We start from the raw sequence: 20,819 nt of genomic DNA on the forward strand, positions 1-20,819 counted from the left end.
TGGGTCATGAAACATCTGCATGAAAACAACCCAGCAGAGAGAGTACCAAGTACCCCACAGTCTTCTTCCTCCTCCTCCTCCTCTTCCTCCTCCTCCTCCTCCTCCTCCTCCTCCCTACAAATCCCCCTCCCTTCCAGCCTTGAAGATGTTCCCTAGTTGGATCATGAAACATCGGCATGAAAACAACCCAGCAGAGAGAGCACCAAGGACCCCACAGTCTTCTTCCTCCTCCTCCTCCTCCTCCTCCTCCTCCTCCTCCTCCTCCTCCTCCTCTTCCTCCTCCTCCTCCTCTCTACAAATCCCCCTCCCTTCCAGCCTTGAAGATGTTCCCTAGTTGGGTCATGAAACATCTACATGAAAACAACCCAGCACAGAGAGCACCAAGGACCCCACAGTCGTCGTCCTCCTCCTCCTCCTCCTTCTCCTCCTCCTCGCTACAAATCCCCCTCTCTTCCAGCCCTGAAGATGTTCCCTAGTTGGGTCATGAAACATCTCCAAGGAAACCACAAGGCTCAGAGAGCACCTAGGACCCCTCGGTCCTCCTCCTCCTCCTCCTCCTCTTCCTCCTCTCTGCAACCCCCCTTCCCTTCTAGCACTGATGATGTTACCTAATTTGGATCATGAAACGTCTGCAAGAAAACCACAAAGCTCAGAGAGCACCAAGGACCCACAGTTTAACCTTGAGCTACACACCTTCTCCTCTATCAGTATTACTTTTAATCCAACATGGCATAGAATTAGAAACAATCACCCTGGTTGATCATCCAGAGCCGGGAAGGTCTGCATTCCCAAAGTCTACTTCTCCAAGGCTATTGTTTACAGTACTTTCTATTTACCATTCTCTCTCCAGAAGTCACAGCAGAGCTACGTTTTGAACTTCACCTTCACCACGTGAACGTCACATTTTGAACTTATCCCCCCTGAGGACAAGGGCAGACCAAGTGATTTTCAATCTCCAGTCCTCCCGACCAGGCCTTCTTTCTGTTCACACAAGGGAGAAAGTGTCCTTTGGCCTGAACGTGGGACGGAGGAGCAAAAAACCATGAAGGACATTGCACCAGCTGGTTTGTGAAGGGGGGGGGGGAGAGATTCATGCCTACAATTGACGGCATCTCCCACAAAAACCAAAGAGGACTTTTGGATATTCTTTTATCCTTCTGTGAAAGCCCCTGAGATATGAAAGTGTGCTGTGAAACTCGTGATGACAGTTCGTCAAGACCCACACAGGATCTTTGTGTGAATGGAATGCAAAGGTGGGGAAGCCCCAGAAAAAGCGGGGGGGGGGGGGATTCTTGACCCCCACCCCAAGCTAGGCTGGAAAATACCAAGCCCAGCAGGAGCTGAAGGACACCATCCACACCGTCCTGAAAGCTCATTGCTGTGAGCTTGGAGTCCTTGACTTGATGTTCTTCCCCTCCGTTTGTAATGCAAGCGGGTCTGTCCCTTCCTGGCTGACCTCTGCTTCAGCAGATTTGTAGGAACAATGCTTGGGAGTGATGAGTTTTGTCAAGGATGACAGACAGGGAGCCAGGGGAGTGGAGGAGATGCAAGGCCTGGCTGGAGCAACTGGCTTCTCAGTGACTTCAAGGATCTTGTTAGGATCTGGTTGTATGGATGTATCCATAGAATCATAAAGTTGGAAGGGACCATGGAGGTCATTTAGTGACCAGTGCTTTTCAATCTTTTTCACAGATTGTACCACTTTTAATATATGGCAGTGGTTCTCAACCTTTTTAATGCCGTGACCCCCAACCGGTCGTAAGTTGAGGACTACTCAACCGGTCGTAAGTCGAGGACTACTCAACTGGTGTAGCACCGTTTGCAGAATGGGACTTTTGGCGGGATCAGCAGGGCAGAGACAGCCTGGACAATTCCTATTGGCTTTTGAAAGCCAATAGAATTAGACTCTATTCAAGAGAGTGTATTCTATTGGCTTTCAAAAGCCAATAGAATAAAAGGGAGTAGCACAGCTAAGGAAAAGGGGGAAAAAATGGCGGACTGCATTGTTTGGCGACCCCCGTGAAATGGTCGTTCGACCCCAAATGGGGTCCTGACCCACAGGTTGAGAACCACTGATATATGGCAATATTTGAGTACCACCAGTCGCCTAGCAAGGTGTCTGTCAACGCTGCTAACATTGGATGTTCTTGCTTTGACAACATATGGAGATTTTCTTTCTTATGCTTAACTCTTAGAATTAGATGATGCTGGGGGAGGAGGAGGAATGTGATGGGAGTTAGTTAGATATAAAAATATTGTAATAGTGTGTGAACTCAGGGCTTTTGAAATAAGAGATGATAAGAAATGGCGGGTTGGAGTAAAGGAGGGAAAGCCTGCATTTCAAACTAATTGGAGAATGTGATTTATAACTGTTATAATTAGAGGAGGGAATTATGTTTGATACTATGTGCTAAGGGGAGGGGAATCCAGATTTTAGCTTCGCTTATGTACGTGAATAAAGATTCTTTAAGGTAAACAATGCCTCGAAGTTCTTTGAAGAGTTTCATCTGTCGGAACCATGACAGTGTCAAAAACTTGATGACCAAAAAAAAAAGGAAAAAAGGAAAAAAAGTGATAAAGTACAGGTAGTCCTTGACTTACAACAGTTCGCTTAGTGACTGTTTGAAGTTACAAAGGCACTGAAAAAAGTGACTTATGACCATTTTTCACACTTATGACTGTTGTAGCATGGCCTCAGGCTCACATGATTTACATTGGGATGCTTGGCAACTGATTCATATTTATGACGGTCGCCGTGTCCCTGGGTCATGTGATCCCCCTTTGCCATCTTCTGACAAGCAAAGTCAACGGGGAAACCAGATTCACTTAACAACGGTGTTGCCAGTGTAACAACAGCAGAGATTGACTTAACAAATGTGGCGAGAAAAGTCACCAAATGGGACAAAACTCATTTAACAAATTTCTTACTTAACAACATAATTTTTGGGCTAAATTGTGGTCATAGGTTGAGGACCTACACCCACTTACCAAACTTTTAAACTTGTGCCTGTTTCTCTGACATTAATCTTTGCACTGTTCTACCCCCTTCTCTCCCTCTGCTGTCTTTTGTTTCTCTCCCTTTCCCACCAAAACTGCCTCCTTTGATATCCTCTCCTCCCTCTCTCCCAGTATCCTTCTCCTTTTCTCTTCAGTGCAACTCCAGCTCACTCCTCTCCCCAAGGCTTCACGCTGCTTCCGGAAGTGCCAATCAGCTGGAGCCACGCACTGATCCTGGGTGGTCTGCAGAGCCCTGGCAACCCACCCAAGCTTCAGCTGACTCTGCCACAGGCCTCTGCGGTGCTGCCGCCACTTCAGCTCATCCCCCCGCTACACTTTTACACTTCTTTTTAACACTTCTTTTTTTACAGGGCTTTTCAACCCGATGTACGCATACCACCTGCCAGGTGGCAAAGTACCACCAGTGGTATGCGTACCACAGGTTGAAAAGCACTATTCTAGTCCAACCCCTATCCAGGGCAGGAAACCTTATTCTATTCCAGCTATATGGCTATTCAATATTTTCTTGAAAACCTCCAGCGATGGAGCCCCCACAGCAGTGGTGGGATTCAAATAGGTGAACAACCGGTTCTCTGCATGGATGCCGCTTCCGGAAGTCCATTCTGGGCCTGGGCAACAAAAAATTAGCTAGCGGTTCTGCTGAAGTGGTGCAAACTGGCTGAATCCTATTCTATTCTATTCCATTCTATTCCATTCCATTCCATTCCATATTTTCTATTCCATTCCATATTTTCTATTCTGTTCTGTTCCGTTCCATTCCATTCCATATTTTCTATTCTATTCCATATTTTCTATTCTATTCTATTCTATTCTATTCTATTCTATTCTATTCTATTCTATACTCTACTCTACTCTATTCCATTCTATATTTTCTATTATATTCCATATTTTCTATTCTATTCTGTTCTGTTCTGTTCCATTCTACTCTACTCTGCTCTACTCTACTCTACTCTGCTCTGCTCTGTTCTGCTCTGCTCTATTCCATTCAATATTTTCTATTCTATTCTATTCTATTCTATTCTATTCTATTCTATTCTATTCTATTCTACTGCTCAGACTTCCCCGACTGAACATCAGCCAGTGTCAGCCCCAGAGCCTCCTGGCCCCAACCGCAGAGTTGTCTCCCTTCCAGCTCTCACCTATATTCTTGACATCTTCTTCACCCCCTCCATTTTCCCTCCTCCCCCCACTTTTGATTAAAGCCTTCTGGTGTTTCTCACGATCCCTCCTGGCTCCCATCTCTCTGTATTCCAGAAATCCATTTTCAAAGGAAATAGTTCTCTGTCACTGGAAGAGATTTCATCACCTCTTCTGCCCCCTCAGCTTTCCACACCGTTCATCAACAGATTAATAAAGAGCCAGGCTGGCTGAAGCCTTCAGGGTTCCACTTCCTTTACCCCCCCCCCTTCGTTTCTCCAGGTTTGATCCACAACAGGATGCTGCCCCTTGGCCCACAAGCATCTATTTTCTTTACTAGTCTCTGGGGAAGGAGATTGTTCAATAGTTTTGGGAATCCCGAATAAATTGTACCCCAGTGCTTTCTTTGATTTCTTTCCTCTGTTAACTCTTTTCTAGGCCAAAGTAATTTTCATACTTCCCACTGGGTAGTTATGCAGGCCAAGGACCATCGGTTCTGTCTCCTAAATCCTGACATCATGTGGGGTGGGTCCAATGGTGGGATTCAGCCAGTTTGCACCACTTCGGCAGAACCGGTAGCTAATTTTTGTTGCCGAGGCCCAGAATGGATTTCCAGAAGCAGCATCCACACAGAGAACTGGTTGTTCACCTATTTGAATCCCACCACTGGGTGGGTCTCTTCTGCAAAGAGTCCAAGGTTTTACACCTGGGCAGGAAAAATCAAAGCTACAAGTACAGATTAGATGAAACCTGAGTCAAAAACAGTAATTGTGAGAGGGACCTTGGCGTCCTAGCGGATGATCCCTTAAACGTGAGCCAGCAGTGTGTGGCAGCAGCCAAAAAAGCGAATACAATCCTTTGTTGTATAAACATAGAATCAAAATCATGTGAAGTATTAGTACCGCTTTATAAATCCCTAGTTAAGGCCACACCTGGAATACGGCATCCAGTTTTGGTCACCACATTACAAAAAAGATGTTGAGACTTTGGGAAAAGTGCAAAGAAGAGCAACTAAGATGATTAAAGGCCTGGAGGATAAAACATATGAAGAACGGTTGCAGGAATTGGGTATGGCCAGTTTAGAGAAAAGAAGGACTGGGGGGGGACATGATAGCAGTCTTCCAGTATTTGAGGGGCTACCACAAAGGGGAGGGGGGTCTACTTATTTCCCAAAGAACCAGAAGGCAAGAAACAATGGATGGAAATTAACCAAGGAGAGAAGCAACCTGGAACTAAGGAGAAACTTCCTAACAATGAGAACAATTAATCAGTGGAACAGCTTGCCTTCAGACATTATGGCTGCTCCATCACTGGAGGTCTCTAAGAGACTGGACAGCCACTTGTCTGGAATGGTATAGGGCAGTGTTTCCCAAACTTGACAATTTTAAGGCATGTGGACTTCAACTCCCAGAATTCCACAGCCAGCGTTGCTGGCTGTGGAATTCTGGGAGTTGAAGTCCTCATGCCTTAAAATTGTCAAGTTTGGGAAACACTGGTATAGGTTGGACTAGAGCAGGAGGTTGGACTAGAGCAGGAGGTTGGACTAGAAGACCTCCAAGGTCCCTTCCAACTCTATTCTGATTGATTGATTGATTGATTGATCCAAATTATGGTCTAGTTCTGATTCTTCTACTATGTTCAGTGGTGCTTTCTAAATCAGAGGTCCCCAACCTTTTGGGCACCAGGAACCGGTTACATGGAGAGAGGTTTTTCTGTGGACCGGAGGGGATGTGGTTTTGTGTGCTGCCTGTACCCTGCAAATGGGGCTTTCGTTGTTTGTGTGGACCAGTTGCTGGCATACCACGGCCCGGTACTTGTCCATGGACTGGGGGTTGGGGACCCCTGTTCTAAATCATAAGCAGTAATCAAGTCCTGAGTGTTCTCCTCACCAGTTGGACCTTCCCCTCCGAATCATCCCAACCTCTCAAGAAGCAGTGAATAGAAGCTCCTCAGAGGGAGATCCAACCTGGAAATAAGGAGGAATTTCCTGACAGTGAGAACAATTAACCAATGGAACAGCTTGCCTTCCTGAGTTATGGTGCTCCATTGGGATGCAATAAGGTCTCCTACTTGAGCAGAGGTTTGGATGAAGACCTCCAAGGTCCCTTCCAGCTCTTTGACTGTATGATTCTGTGATTCTATGACCTCCAGGATGCTACACCTTCAGGCTATCACAGCTATTTTTCCATTACCTGTTGGACATGCCTGGATGCAGCATTCTGATATTTCCAACTACAATCATTTGCTACATGTTCATGAAACCGTGGGCATCTCTCGTGGAGCAGCCTGGCTGGATGGCATTCCCTGAGGTCAACTCGAAGCTCCCCGCCATCTCCAATCAGCTCCTAAATGGAAAAGATATAAGAGAATCCAATTAGCTTCCTGCTGGTGAAGCTTCATCTTTTTATTCTTTCAATCAAAGATCTGATGAGCCCTCAGCGACAAAACAACCATTTTTGATTATCATCTTTCAAGGCAGAGCTGTAGACCCAAAACAGTGTCAAGAATCTTCCTCATCCAGGCTGTAGAGACTTTTCTGGGGGGGGGGTCTCTGGACATTCCTAGAGTCCACATTTTGATACCTCAACTTTGCCAGCTCTAAGATGGATGGACACAGCTGACTGGGGAATTCTGGGAGTTAAAGTCCACAAACATTAGAGTGGTTGAGGTCGAGAAATATGTTCAAAGCACCTGAAGACAGGACAAGAAACAATGGATGGAAATTAATCCAGGAGAGAAGCAACCAAGAACTAAGGAAAAATTTCCTGACAGTGAGAACAATTAATCAGTGGAACAGCTTGTCTTCAGGAGTGGTGGGTGCTCCATCACTAGAGGTTTTCGAGAAGAGATTGGATAGCCATTTGCATGAAATGGTGTAGGATTTCTTGCATGAACTAGGGGTTGGACTAGAAGACCTCCAAGATCCCTTCCAACTGCGTTATTCTGTTCTATTATTCTGCTTTTCTAAGAGCTCCTGCCACAGGCAAGGAGTTGGACTAGAAGACCTCCAAGGTTCCTTCCATTTTCTGTTTTCTGTTCCATTTTCCTTCAGCCATTCTTACATATGCTGGCAAAGATGATAAGCACCATCTGCATGTTTGCTTTAATGGCCCATCCTCTGTGTAAAAGCTGCTTCTGTTGAAAGGCTTCCAGGAAACCTTGTGACTTTTAATTTTGGGAAGTGTGCCTTGCTATTCCCAGGAAATTCCCTGGCCCCAATTTCTTTTTTCCTTTTTTTTTCTAGAGAAGGTGCAGACCTGCTAGAGAACTTACTGGCTAGACCCCCCCAGCCCTGTCTGGCTTGCTATGTGAACGCACGTAGCATATCGGATGACCTCTGAAACAATCCAGCACAGACAACCTTCCTCCATACAAATCAGGGTTTTGTTTTGTTTTTTTTCAGATTTGCTCCAGGGACTGTTTTCTGAGCCTCCTGCATCTGAAATGAACTGCTTATCTAAAGGCCAAACGCAACTGTCATTTTGGGTGGCTAACCATGGTGCAGAAATGGGCTGCAACAATCCGAACATCCTCCAGCAACCCAAAAGGGTTTTTTTTTTCAAGAAGCAACTGGACTTTCTTTGTTTTTCCTTGAAGATATTTTGCTTCTTCAGGTCTTCTTCAGTCGGAACTGAAGGAGAATTTCCTGATAGTGAGAACAATCAGTGGAACAGCTTGCCTCCAGAAGTTGTGGGTGCTCCATCACTGGAGGCTTTCAAGAACTGATTAGACTGACATTTGTCTGAAATGGTACAGAGTCTCATGCTTGAGAAGGAGGTTGGGATAGAAAACCTCAAAGATCCATTCCAACTCTTTTATTCTGTTATTCTGAGAAGGAAAAACAAAGAAAGTCCAGTTGCCTCTTGAAAAACCATCTTTGGGACATCCATGACTTAGATGACCGAGAATCTCCATAAACATCCTCTAGTCTAGCAACAAATAACAGAGTTGGAAGGGACCTTGGAGGTCTTCTAGTTTAATGCCCTGCTCAAGCAAGATGAGTTGTGGAGTTCCCTTCTTTATAGGATGGACATCTTCAAACCCTTGAAGGGCTGTCAGAAGAAAGAGGGGAGTCAACCTATTCTCCAAAGCACCTGAATGCAAGACAAGAAGCAACAGATGGAAACTAATCAAGAAGAGAAGCAACCTGGAACTAAGGAGAAATTTCCTGACAGTGAGAACAATCAACTAGTGGAACAGCTTGCCTCCAGAAGTTGTGGGTGCTCCACCACTCAAGGGTTTCAAGAAGAGATTGCACAACCATTTGTCTGGGATGAAATAAGGACTGCAGGATGCAATCTGGGTCCGTCACTGGGACCAGAGGTTTAGTCTTCCAAGCTTTTGAACTTGTGCTGGAGCCCATCCTCAGGAACTAGAAAGAGTACAGAGAAGAGCAACAAAGATGATTAGGGGACTGGAGGCTAAAACATAAGGAACGGTTGCTGGAATTGGGTATGTCTAGTTTAATGAAGAGAAGGATGAGAGGGGACATGATAGCAGCCTTCCAATATCTCAGGGGCTGCCACAAAGAAGAGGGAGTCAAGCTATTCTCCAAAGCACCTGAAGGCAGGAAAAGAAGCAACGGATGGAAACTAATCAAGGAAAGAAGCAACCTAGAACTAAGGAGAAACTTCCTGACAGTTAGAACAATTGACCAGAGGAACAACCTGCCTCCAGAAGCAGTGAATGCGCCAACACTGGAAGTTTTTAAGAAGAGACTGGACAGCCATTTGTCCAAAATGGTATAGGGCAGTGGTTCTCAACCTGTGGGTCGGGACCCCATTTGGGGTCAAACGACCATTTCACGGGGGTCGCCAAACAACGCAGTCCGCCATTTTTTTCCCCTTTTCCTTAGCTGTGCTACTCCCTTTTATTCTATTGGCTTTTGAAAAGCCAATAGAATAGACTCTCTTGAATAGAGTCTAATTCTATTGGCTTTCAAAAGCCAATAGGAATTGTCCCGGCTGTCTCTGCCCTGCTGAGCCCACCAAAAGTCCCATTCTGCAAACGGTGCTGCACCAGTTGAGTAGTCCTCGACTTACGACCGGTTGAGTAGTCCTCGACTTACAACCGGTTGGAGGTCGCGGTATTAAAAAGGTTGAGAACCACTGGTATAGGGTTTCCTGCCTGAGCAGGGGGTTTGACTAGTTGATCTCCAAGGTCCCTTCCAACTTTATCATTATTATTATTATTATTATTATTCCATTCCAATGGATGGAAACTAAGCAAGGGGCTGCCACAAAGAAGAGGGAGTCAAGCTATTCTCCAAAGCACCTGAAGGCAGGAAAAGAAGCAACGGATGGAAACTAATCAAGGAAAGAAGCAACCTAGAACTAAGGAGAAACTTCCTGACAGAACAATTGACCAGAGGAACAACCTGCCTCCAGAAGCAGTGAATGCTCCAACACTGGACGTTTTAAAGAAGAAACTGGACAGCCATTTGTCCGAAATGGTATAGGGTTTCCTGCCTGAGCAGGGGGTTGGACTGGATGACCTCCAAGATCCCTTCCAACTTTATTATTATTATTATTATGGATCATCGCACAGTCAGCCAGATGTTCAGACTGGATTTGGCATTTTGTCTACCTATTGAGTCCTTACCCAGGACCTGGGATAGGCAGATGTGGATGTTTGATAGTATTACAGATATCGTCGCAGGATGGAAGCAGTTCCTAGTAAGGCCGCCTTTTGCAATTGACTAATAGCGAATTTGTCAATGCCAATGGTGTTCAAGTGGTTCTCCAGTTGTTTTGGAATTGCACCCAAGGAGCCTATGACTATTGGTACTACCCTTGCTTGCTTTTGCCACAGTCTTTCTATTTCTATTTGTAGGTCTTTGTATTTTGTTATCTTCTTCAGTTCTTTCTCATCTATTCTGCTGTCTCCAGGCACTGCCACGTCCACTATCCAGACTTTTTTGTCTTTCTTATCGACAATTGTTAAGTCTGGGTGTTATGTTGCAGGTGCTTGTCTGTTTGAATTCTGAAGTCCCAGAGCAGTTTAATTTTATCATTTTCTATGACTTTCTCTATTTTATGATCCCACCAGTTTTGGCTTACAGGCAAATGATATTTTTTGCAGATCTTCCAATGCACCATTGTTGCTACTTTGTCATGCCGCTGCTTGTAGTCAGTCTGTGCAGTCTTCTTGCAACAGCTTACCAGGTGGTCCACTGTTTCTTCAGCTTCTTTGCATAGGCGGCACTTACTGTCTGTTGCTGTCTTCTCAATTTTGACTTTATAGGCATTTGTCCTTAAGGCTTGGTCTTGTGCAGCCAGAATTAGTCCCTCGGTCTCTTTCTTCAATTTTCCTGCTCTTAGCCATTGCCAGGTCTTGTTATTATCTGCTTTTCCAGCTATTTTTTTCATGTATTGGCCATGTAGTGCTTTGTCTTCCCATGCCTCTATTCTGTTCTTCATTTATTTATTTATTTTTTATTATTATTATTATTATTTCTCTCTTGTCACACATTCTGTGTCACACATTCTGTTGAGAAAATCCCTGAAGATGGGCTCCAGTACAAGTCCAAAAGCTCAGAAGATTAAATCTTTGGTCTCAGTGACCCACCCAGATTGGTTCCTGCAAAATTATCCTGGGATATTTGCCAGGATACTTGCCTTACATTTGCTGTATATTTGTCTTCATTCCGAATAAGGACTCCTTCCTTGGGCAGATGGGTGGACACTAGAAGACCTCCAAGGTTCCTTTCAGCCCTAGGAATCTATGATTCTATGTCCCTTACCATCTTATTGATGAACCTGGGAAGGGCAGAAGAACAACCTTCTCCTCCTTTTGTGGTCAAGGAAAAGATGATCCCAGAGCATTCATGATGTCCAGGAGCTGGTATTAAGTACTACTTTGGATACTTCTTGGGCACTTCTGGAGATAAATGCAGTGATGCATTCTGGCTGGGGAATTCTGAGAGTTGAAGTCAACCCATCTTAAAGCTGCCACCCTTAAGAAACATTGAACTAAATCTCCAAATGTTGAGGACACCAACCAGCAGAATTCTGGGAGTTGATGCCCAGACATGCTGGCTGGGGAAATCTGATTGTGTGAAGTCCACCCATCTTAAAGTTGCCAAGCTTAAGAAACCTAGCTTAAGAGTTGCCAGGATGGTTTTGACCAATTGTCCAATGCCCATCAGCCAGGAGAAGACTCTCTCTCTTGTCCCAAAAGAAGCATTTCTACAAATAACTAGGATGGAAGACGCAATGCAACCCGCCTGATTCCTTTTCCAACCTTCCTTTAATTCAAAAAGATTTTTAAATAAAGTAGGTGAGCAGGATGCCCTGTGGGTGTCCTGGTGAGCTGCACTTCTTAGAAGTGAATTGTAATAGGTGTAAATGAGTAGATGAAAAGAGACTGTTGGGTGTGCAGGCAGATGGTTCTCCAGCCCTTGAAGTCATCCTGGAATGTTCAACTCAACCCTACATGGATCCTAGCTTTTCTTCCTTAGTTTTCACTTCTAGGTTCCTTGTGATCTTAGACGATGTTTAACTAAATAATAAGAGTGGGAAGGGACCTTGGAGGTCTTTTAGTCTAACCCCCTGCTCAGGCAGGAAAACTTATACCCTTTCAGACAAATGGTTGCCCAATCTTTTCTTAAAAACTTCCAGAGTTGGAGCATTCACAACTTCTGAAGGCAAGCTGCTCCACTGATTAATTTGTTCTAACTGTCAGGAAGTTTCTCCTTAGTTCCAAGTTGCTTCTCTCCTTGATTAGTTTCCATCAGTTGCTTCTTGTCCTGTCTTCAGGGGCTTTAGTTTAGAAAATAAGTTGACCCTCTCTTCTTTGTGGCAGCCCCTCAAATATTGAAAGACCCAAGGATAAAACACCCAGACACAATCTGAGCAATGTGGTATATTCAGTACAGTGCAATGAGCCATGTGCAGATCTGTACATTGGGGAAATGAAACAACCACCTCACAAACGCATGGCACAACATAGGACAGTGGTGGTGAACCTATGGCATGGGTGCCAGAGGTGGCACGCAGAGCCCTCTTTGTGGGTACGCGCGCTGTCGCCCCAGTCCTAGGCCTTCAGCTGGGTTTTATAAAACCTTTTCGCTTTAGGCCTCCGCCACCGTGTACAAAAAAAAAAAGGTTCAATCAATCAGTTAATCTCAACTTCTCACAGAAAAAAAAAAGATCTTGCAAAGTTGGGTTTGATTGATTGAACTTTTTAGTCCCAGTCTGTCATTACCACAGCAACCACGCCCAGCCAATGGGTCACACCCAGCCAATGGGTCATACCCACCCAATGGGCCATACTCATCTGGCATCCAACGATGCATTAGTGGGTTTTGGTTTGCAGTTTGGGCACTCGGTCTCTAAAAGGTTCACCATCACTGACATAGGACAACAAACCCATCAGGTCAAAATTCAGCAGTCCATCTGCATTTGAAAGACAAGGGTCGCTCTTTTGAAGACAGCAAAGTCCACATTTTGGACAGAGAGGACCACTGGTTTGAAAGAGGGGTCAAAGAGGCCATCTATCTCAAAATTGAACAGCCCTCCCTCAACAGAGGGGGGGGATACGGCATCACCCATCTACACAAGAGGCCCCCAACCTTTGGGGCACCAGGGACCGGTTCCATGGAAATAGGTTTTTCCACGGACTGGAGGCTGTGTGGTTTTGTGTGCTGCCTGCATCTCACGGATGGGGCTTTGTTTGTTAGTTTGGGTGGATCGGTTGCTGACATGCCATGGTCTGGTACTGATCCATGGCCTGGGGGTTGGGGACCCCTGATCTATAAAGTCCTTTCAGCAGTTCCAAGAAGGTTCCACACCCATTTGCATTCTGATTCAGGGGAATCCAAGGGCACAGACACACCTCCAGGTGGTCTCAACCATGTTCAGAAAGAGTACTAAAAACCAGACGATTGCAAGGAATATAAATCTTTCCATTCCCCACCACCCAGTCAGAGCTGAAGAAGCTACTTGGATGAGAGGCAAAAGGTCTTCAAGAAAAGGTCTACAAGAAAAATAAGAAAGTTCAGTTGCCTCTTGAAAAAGCACCTTTGGGATAATCAAAGGATAAAAAGCTGAGGACTATTTCTAAGAGGTTAGCAGATAAAAAGAGGATGAAATTACCGGCCGCCTTGTTACTGCAAATTGTTGGAGAGGATGACAATGTCCATTTTCCCCCGTTGACCAGGTGTCTGATAAGCAAAAGCTGCAGGTACTTTTAAAGAAATCTTAAAGTTGTGACGTACCAAGAAATCTTACAGCGGTGTTTCTTTACAAGGAAATGAGCAAAGTACACAATGCCTCTGTAGCAAAGTTACAAACTTTGGCAGATTCCTGTGAACATAACTGGACAATTATGTGATAGATTGAATGAATGAATTAATAAATTAATTAAAGACCATACAATGCGGGGAGCGGGAGGGGGGAGAGCTGAAAGAACAAAGGCAAGAGAAGAGAGTTAAATGAATTTTGGAAAGGAACCAGAGAAGAGAATTTGAGATGAAACGAAAGTGGAAGTTTGAAGTAACGGAAGTAAAGTGTTGAGGATGTCTTCACTTCTAGTGGGAAATAAGCAGCTGCAACAAAGATCATAACCATTGTGAGCACAACAAGCCCAAGAAATAAAATAGAAGCACCACCATTTTTAGGCATGGCCAATTATTAAGCAAAATGTCCATGGTGACAGATCCACTGAGATGCCTGTTGTAACTAAAAGAAATTTAGTGGGTGTCAATTCTGGAGAATGATTGATGATTGCATGAAGAAGCATTTGGAAGTATTGTTAACAAACAAAAGGACCAGGGATGACATAATAGCATCTTCCAATATTTGAGGGGCTGCCACAGAGAAGAGTGGGGTCAACCTATTCTGCAAAGCACCCGAAGGCAGGACAAGAAGCAACAGATGGAAACTCATCAAGGAGAGAAGCAACCTAGAACTAAGGAGAAATTTTCTGACTGTGAGGACAATTCATCAGTTGAAAAACTTGCCTCCAGAAGTTGTGGGTGCTCCAACACTGGAGGTCTTCCAGAAGAGACTGGACAGCCATTTGTTTGAAATGGTACAGGTCTCCTGCTTGAGCAGGGGGTTGCACTAGAACAGGGCTTTTCAACCAGTGGTACGGGTACCACCTGTGGTACATTGGCACCTGGCAGGTGGTATGCGACCATCCTAGAAAAGTGGTAGTGGGGGAAGTGAATGAGCTGAATCGGTGGCAGCACAGCACAAGCCTGAGCGAGAGATGGCTCAGCAGGGTTGTCAGGGCTCAGCAGGGTTGTCAGGGTCTGTCAGGGCTCTGTGGAAGCGTCAGGATCAGCGCCAGGCTCCAGCTGGAGTTCGGCGCTGATCCTGGTGCTTCTGATGAGCCCAGAAGAAGTGCCGATCAGGTGGAAAGTTGCAGCATCTCCAGGGTCTTGTGATTTACATTCAGATGCTTGGCAACTGATTCATATTTATGATGGTCACAGTGTCCCAGGATCATGTGACGTGACCAAAACCTGCTGCAACCACCCAGCAGACGGCAATAAAGACCAAACACCCACCCCCCAGCCCCGCTGCCAATCCTCAACAGAAATGCTCACAACAATGGAAACCTCGGCCAGGAGGAAGAGCGCCGCCGGGTGGGCAGGCAGGTGTCTTGCTTGGCGGTGGCTTGGGGGGCACTTTTTTCAGTGCCGTTGTAACTTTGAATACTCACTAAGCGAACTGTTGTAAGTTGAGGACTACCTGTACTTCATCACTTTTTTCCTTTTGGGGGGGATCATCAAGTTTTTGACACCTTGCTAGGCAACTGGTGGTACTTGGATATTGTCATATCCTAAGAGTGGTACAATGGGTGAAAAGGTTGAAAAGTCCTGCACTAGAAGACCTTCAAGGTCTCTTCCATCTCTATTCTGATTGATGGAACTTGCATCTGGAGAGGGGACTGTGGGTGGATACATGACAGAGAGAAATCCTTAAAAAATCTTTCTCCTGCATCCCTATAGAAATTCAAAGCTGTTGACTGGTTTTACCAAAATATCAGCCACAAGTCATTTCTGAGTCTGGAAATGAATGGGTGCTGGCAGAGATCCTGTCTACAGCAATTTTAGGTGATCAAATGAATGTTGGTTTGGATTCATCTGATGCTGCCGTGCACATGGCAATGCCTTAATTACTTGAAAGAATTTAAAGATGTTAATTAAATGATAATACCTTGGCGTTATTAAAGAAGATGATTTTAGCAGGGTGGCTTTGGAAAGGAAGGAAAAGCAGGATTGTAAAAATGTATTGGGAATGTAGAGAAGAATTTAACGTTCATGGAAATTCCCTTTTAGAAATAGCCATGAAAGTTTATTTTTTAAAAAAAGATAAAATGATAGTACAAGTAGCCCTTGAGTTATGACCACATAAACGACTTGGATGAGGGAATGGAAGGGGAACTTATCAAATTTGCAGATATATTAAGCCGGCAGGAATAGCCAACGCCCTTGATGTTAGGCTCAAGATCCAGATGGATCTTGACAGACTTGAACTCTGGGCTCTATCTAACAAAATGAAATTCAGTGTAGAAAAAACTAAAGTTTTACACTTAGGCAAGAAAAACCATAAGTACACATATAGACTGGGTGAAACCAGGCTTAATAGCAGTAACTGTAAGAGGGAACTTGGCGTCTCAGTGGACAATCAATTAAATATGAGCCAACAGTGTGCAGTGGCAGCCAAAAATGCCAATGCAATCCTAAGCTGTATTAACAGAGGGATTCAATCAAGATCACTTGAGGTACTAACAACACTCTATGAAGCCTTAGTAAGACCACATCTAGAATACTGCATCCAGTTTTGGTCAACACACTATACAAAAGATGTTGAGACACTAAAAAAAAATGCAGAGAAGAACAACAAAGATGATCAGGGGACTGGAAGCTAAAACATATAAAGAACGGTTGCAGGAACTGGGCCTGGCTAGTCTAGTGAAGAGAAGGACCAGGGGAGACATGACAACAGTCTTCCAATATTTGAGGGGCTGCCACAGAGAAGAGGGGATCAGCCTGTTTTCCAAAGCACCTGAAGGCCAGACAAGGAATAACGGATGGGAACTGATCAAGGAGAGATTCAACCTGGAAATAAGGAGGAATTTTCTAACAGTGAGAACAATCAGCCAATGGAGGTTGTGGGTGCTCCATCACTGGAGGCTTTCAAGAAGAGACTGGACTGCCCACTGTCAGAAATGGTGTAGGGTCTCCTGCTTGGGCGGGAGGTTGGACTACATGACCTCCAAGGTCCCTTCCAACTCTGTTATTCTGTTATTTCTGTTGCTAAGTGAGACATTTATTAAATGGGTTTGGCCACATTTTAAAACCTTTCTTGCCACAGTTGTTAAGTGGATCACTGGAGTTGTTAAGTTAGCATAGTAGCACAGTTGTGAAGTACATCTGAGTTCCCCATTGATTTTGTTTGTCAGAAGGTGGCGAAAGGGGATCACATGACCCTGGAATGATGATGATGATGATGATGATGATGATGATGATGATGATGATAATAATAATAATAATGTTGGAAGGGACCTTGGAGGTCATCTAGTCCAACCCACTGCTCAGGCAGGAAACCCTATACCATTTCAGACAAATGGCTTTTCCAGTCTCTTCTTAAAAACTTCCAGTGTTGGAGTATTCACCGCTTTTGGAGGCAGGTTGTTCTACTGGTTAATTGTTCTCACTGCCAGAAAATTTCTCCTTAATTCCAGGTTGCTTCTCTCTTTGGTTAGTTTCCATCCTTTGCTTCTTGTCTTGCCTTCAAGTGCTCTGGAGAACAGCTTGACTCCCCCTTCTTTGTGGCAGCCCCTGAGATACAGGAACACTGCTATCATGTCCCCCCTCGTCCTTCTCTTCATTAAACTTCACATACCCAATTCCAGCAATGCTGGCTGAGGAATTCTGGGAGTTGAAGTCCACAAGTAATAAAAGGGCCAAGTTTGAAGACCCGTGCTTTAGTGAGTTGCAGCTGCCAAAAAAGCCAGTGCAATCCTGGGCTGCATTAGCAGAGAGATAGAAAAGATCACGAGAAAGGATACTACCACTTTTAATGCCTTGGTAAGCTCAAGTTTGGAATATTGCATCCAGTTTTGGTCACCATGACATAAAAAAGAGGTTGAGACCCTAGAAAGAGTACAGAGAAGAGTGACAAAGATGATCAGGGGATTGGAGGCTAAAACATATGAAGAACAGTTGCAGGAATTCGGTATGTCTTGTTTAATGAAAAGAAGGAGTAGGATGACATATGATAGCAGTCTTCCAATGTTTGAGGGGCTGCCACAAAGAAGAGGGGGTCAACCTACTCTCCAAAGCACCTGAAGGCAGGACAAGAAGCAACAGATGGAAACTAATCAAGGAGAGAAGCAACTTAGAACTAAGGAGAAATTTCCTGATAGTGAGAAAAAATAATCAGCGGAACTACTTGCCTCCAGAAGTTGTGGAGGTCTTGAAGAAGGGACTGGACAGCCATTTGTCTGAAATGGTATGGGGTCTCCTGCTTGAGCAGGGGGTTGAACTAGAAGACCTCCAAGGTCCCTTCCAACTCTGTTATTTTGTATTCTGCATTGTATCATCTTTGTTGCTCTACTGGGAGTCTCAGCATCTTAAAAGCACAGGGTTCTCTTTGTTTTGAGAATGTGGTACTGAATGAAAAATGCACACAGTCCAAATCTTTCTCCACTTCCAAACGAAATCACAAACGGTCCACAAACTCCTGCAGGTAACATTTGCAAGCTTGACCGACAAACTGTGATTGCTCCAGACTGTCCTTGTTTATCTCCTGCTATTAAACACCTCATAATTCATGGGGGGTTTTTTTTTGGAAGGCAGCCTACAGCAACAGAACATCTCACCAGAGTGACTTTTGCAAAATGAGGACATTTCAGGCCCCGCTGAGAAAGAGAGGCTTCCAAGATTTAGGATCCTTTCCTCTCCAAAGCCTGGGGTAAACGGCACATTATATTCCCCGACATTTCTTAAAGGCCCTGGCTGAGAGATTTTTAGATTGGAGGAGCGCTTGATTGGACTCAGAAGCAGCAACGCCAAGGGCTTCCAACCTCTCTCCAGCTCACAGACGTGGAGGAAGGAGGCTGATGGAGGAAGCTTGCAAGAGAAATGGAGACACAGAGGAGAAGAACACTCAGAAGGCCAGAGTCTGGCTTGCAAAGAAGAACATAGAATCTTAGGGCTGGAAGGGACCTTGGCATTCTCGTCCAACTCCCAGCTCAAGCAGAAGATGCTATATCTTTCCAGACAAATGGTTGTCTAGTCTCTTCTTAAAAGTCTCCAGTGATGGAGCACCCACAACTTCTGGGGATAGACAGTTCCACTGGTTAATTGTTCTCCCTGTCAGGAAATTTCTCCTTAGTTCTAGGTTGCTTTTCTCCTTCGTTAGTTTCCATCCATTGCTTCTTATCCTGCCTTCAGGTGCTCTGGAGAACAGCTTGACCACCTCTTCTTTGTGCCAGCCCCTCAAGTACTGGAAAACAGTTATCATCACCCCCATAATTTTCTCTTTGTTAAGCTAGACAAGCCTAGCTCCCTCTACTGTTCATCATACGATTTAGCCTCCGGTCCTTTAATCATCTTTGTTGCTCTTTTTCTGCACTCTTTCCAGGATCTTAACATCTTTTTTGTATTGCGATAACCAGACATGGCCTCATTAGTGTGGTATACATTGGTATTATTACATCTTGACCTTAATGACAACAGTCTTCCAATATTTGAGGGGTTGCCACAAAGAAGAGGTGGTCAACGTATTCCCCAAAGCACCTGAAGCCTCAATTACATTGCCAGTGTCACTTGTAAACGTTGAGGAACAAAAGGAAAAATACAATGGCATATATATATATATATATATATATATATATATATATATATATATATACATACATACATACATATATTCATACATACATATATATATGTGTGTGTGTGTGTGTGTGTGTGTGTATGTGTGTATGTGTGTTCGGGTTTTCTCCCACGTAAAATTGGAAGTGTCTTGGCGACGTTTCGACGAAGTCCCATTCGTCATCTTCAGGCTGGTGTTTTCAGCTTCGTGCTTCGAGAAGCAATTGCTGCTCGAAGCACGAAGCTGAAAACACCAGCCTGAAGATGACGAATGGGACTTCGTCGAAACGTCGCCAAGACACTTCCAATTTTACGCGGGAGAAAACCCGAACAACCAAAGATCTACATACAAACACCCGCGAAAACCTCAGAAAACACACACACACACACACACACACACACACACACACACACATATATATATATATATATACATACATATATATATATATATATGTGTGTATATATATATATATATATATATGTATATATGTATATATGTATATATGTATATATTTATGTTTATGTTTATGTATATGTATATGTGTGTGTGTGTGTGTGTGTTTTCTGAGGTTTTTGCAGGTGTTTGTATGTAGGTCTTTGGTTATTCGGGTTTTCTCCCGTGTAAAATTGGAAGTGTCTTGGCGACGTTTCGACGAAGTCCCATTCGTCATCTTCAGGCTGGTATTCGCCGAAAACACCAGGATGACGAATGGGACTTTGTCGAAATGTTGCCAAGACACTTCCAATTTTACGCAGGAGAAAACCAGAATAACCAAAGACCTACATAGATAGATAGATAGATAGATAGATAGATAGATAGATAGATAGATAGATGATAGATAGATAGATAGATAGATGTTTTCTGAGGTTTTTGCGGGTGTTTGTATGTAGGTCTTTGGTTATTCGGGTTTTCTCCCATGTAAAATTGGAAGTGTCTTGGCGACGTTTCGACGAAGTCTCATTCATCATCTTCAGGCTGGTGCTTTCAGCTTCGTGCTTCTAGAAGCACGAAGCCGAAAGCACCAGCCTGAAGATGACGAATGAGACTTCGTCGAAACGTCGCCAAGACACTTCCAATTTTACATGGGAGAAAACCCGAATAACCAAAGACCTACAAAGATATAGCTATAGATATAGCTATAGCTATAGCTATAGATATAGATATAAATATAGATATAGATATAGATATAGATATAGATATTTGTGCACAAGCATGAAGCCGAAAACCTCAGCCTGAAGATGACGAATGGGACTTCATTGAAACGTCACCAAGACACTTCCAATTTTATGCGGGAGAAAACCCGAATAACCAAAGACCTATAGATAGATAGATAGATAGATAGATAGATAGATAGATAGATAGATAGATAGATAGATAGATAGATAGATAGATATAGAGAGATAGAGATAGAGATAGAGATAGATATTTGTGCACAAGCACGAAGCCGAAGACCTCAGCCTGAAGATGATGAAGAACGGCTAAAGATGTTGGTTTTAGCCAGGCGTTAACATTCAGATACAGGCAAAATAAAATGTAAAATGTGTCAGTTTTTCAGAAATAGGAATTGCAAAGAACGTTCAGACATGCATGAACTGCCCATGGCAGAAATTGGGATTGGATATATTTGAATTTCAAAGTTAAAAAAAAAAAGATTATTATAGTAAATGATTGGAAAATTGTTGTTTGGAAAATTCATATAGTCAAATTGCATAAATATGTCAGTTGCCAAGCCTTTGAATTTTGATCACATACTACAGCAGGCATGTCAAACTCGCGACGTCATGTGACATCGCGCAATGTATCGGGCTGGTTTTGCCATTGCCGGCA

The 20,819-nt window shown here is 44.0% G+C and overlaps 1 long non-coding RNA gene across 2 annotated transcripts in view; it reads right to left on the minus strand.

Annotated features, from left to right (window-relative positions):
- The window catches only part of LOC120313467, a 94,345-nt gene that overhangs the window by 61,384 nt on the left and 12,142 nt on the right, over positions 1-20,819 (minus strand). For both annotated transcript variants that reach the window (XR_005558147.1, XR_005558148.1), the window contains exon 2: positions 6,348-6,500. This is a non-coding gene — a long non-coding RNA (uncharacterized LOC120313467). The remainder of the gene's footprint in view (positions 1-6,347; positions 6,501-20,819) is intronic.

This window comes from Crotalus tigris, unplaced genomic scaffold, assembly GCF_016545835.1.
Source record: "Crotalus tigris isolate CLP2741 ecotype Arizona unplaced genomic scaffold, ASM1654583v1 scf7180000018684.1183181, whole genome shotgun sequence".
Lineage (NCBI taxonomy): Eukaryota > Metazoa > Chordata > Lepidosauria > Squamata > Viperidae > Crotalus > Crotalus tigris.